Source organism: Branchiostoma belcheri, unplaced genomic scaffold (assembly GCF_001625305.1).
Source record: "Branchiostoma belcheri isolate BF01 breed outbred unplaced genomic scaffold, Haploidv18h27 scaffold112, whole genome shotgun sequence".
Lineage (NCBI taxonomy): Eukaryota > Metazoa > Chordata > Leptocardii > Amphioxiformes > Branchiostomatidae > Branchiostoma > Branchiostoma belcheri.
Genome location: NW_017802514.1, coordinates 988262 through 990235, shown reverse-complemented (window position 1 = coordinate 990235; position 1974 = coordinate 988262).

Here is a 1974-nt window from a genome sequence, read left to right as displayed (position 1 = left end):
TGTACATATTTTCACTGACTCTTCCTCATGACCTTGATAAAAAGTGGCCTGCAGGATGATTTGAGCTTCTCAGTGACATGAATAAACAAACTTAAGGTTCAAACAAACAAATCCATCCCCTGTACATTTCTATCTGATTGAAAGATTGAAATTATAATTTACCCTTAGTTGAGAATCTATTACTCCTGACAGTGGGGAAAGGTCAACAAGCACTGGAATGACGTTGGACATCTGGAAAATCTTATTAACCTTTCAGAAATAATGAGACTGTAAAATTTTAATGGAAAAGAAGATAACATGGAGGAAAGCGGTAACTCTAACTGACTTTCGGTGGGCCTGTCAAACTACAGCTGCTGTACATTTAGGAAGAGGTTGAAATGTATTAAGCTTATAGAGTTGATTTAGATTTTCCAAGTAATTTGACAGACTGTCTTTCAAGGTGTTTATTGACCCGTACAAATGTGTAAAAAAAGAAAAAAGAAAGTTTATATAAGACATTTGCCACACGAAGACCACCTGTTGCACACCACTGAACCATTTTTCCACCACTTTGTTGCTTTACTCCGCCACACCCTGACAGCCAGGCCTCAGAAACTGCTGTGTCACAGATTGAGCGACAACATCCCGTAATTAGTGCGATAATTTCACTGCCCCAAATTCACCTGTCCGTCTTACCACCTCGGAATAGTCCCAGCGGCAGCTTTTGTCCAGTTAAGTGACCAGGGTTTTAGCCGAATGATTGCAATGCATCAATCAAGCGCGAAATCAGCCGAGACGTCGGTACACCGGCGTGACCTGTCTGTCACGAGCAGCAGCCGATAAGATAGAGAAGAGAGTATCACTCCTACTAAACAACCTTTATTCCCCTGATAACATAGAGCTGTAATTTGATCAGTGTGCTACAATCCCTTAGATTGTGATATAGAGTCTACCAGAATGGGGACAGGAATCGTAAGATGAATCACACTGTAATTCCTTCATAAAGGCCCCTTTCTCCCTGGCTTGCTCCCTAGAATTGAATGTTCTAGGCCAATGACCTACTGGTTGTAACACTTTATGCCTTCTTTGTAAAAGTCCCTGTTATCTGGGATGTTGAAACAACTTTTGAAGCTCTCTTTTATAACGTCACATCATTGTAATTCCAAGCAAAGCCTCCTGTCATCAAGTATCTTTATCAGAACTTCAATGCCACATCTGTGGGTGTGAGTTGTAAAGATGTGTGCATTTTAGGCAACGTTAAGTTCACAGCAGACAATCACAGTCAGGAAATGATCCTAAAGCCCTTTAGATTGCCCAGAGAATGAGCGTTATTTTGCACCTGTGTCAGCGATAGGAAACGCGGGTAAATGAGGTTTGTATAATTCCAAACACGGCTGCCAAATCTCCGGCATCTATTACTGACGTACGTCTGGGGAGAAAAACACGTATACCACCATCAGCTTTTACGCAGTAACGCAGATGCAACTGACAGATATCGCCCCCATTGATGTATTTTCTGTAAACACCTACAGTCCTGTTTGGAAAAGATTGGAATGGATGCATTCTATATCAGATTCTATAGATTATGTTATATCTAGTTCTTGATAACCATATATTAATTAATGTTTGCATAGATACTTCTAACATTAAACATTTTTAGATCGCTTGGCGTTTCCATCTGTTTTTGTTAAAGAATTATAATATGTTGAAAAGAATAATCAACTGCAGGTATGACTTTAACTCAAATAAGGAAATTTTGAGTTTCCTGTGCACAGTGTTTGATCAGCTGTAGACTGCATAATATTTCCAGAGAACTGGATCTCAAATCTGCATTGACGCACATGTATATCTCCAATTTGATCTTCGCCTAAGCTTTTGGTTTTCCTCTACAGAGAGGGGCAAGAGACAAAATCCTCAAGAAATTATGGACCAAAACCAGGTTTTAACCAGCTGTGCACGTGAGGTCTTTCCCTAATGGCTATGTCTTTTTCTTGG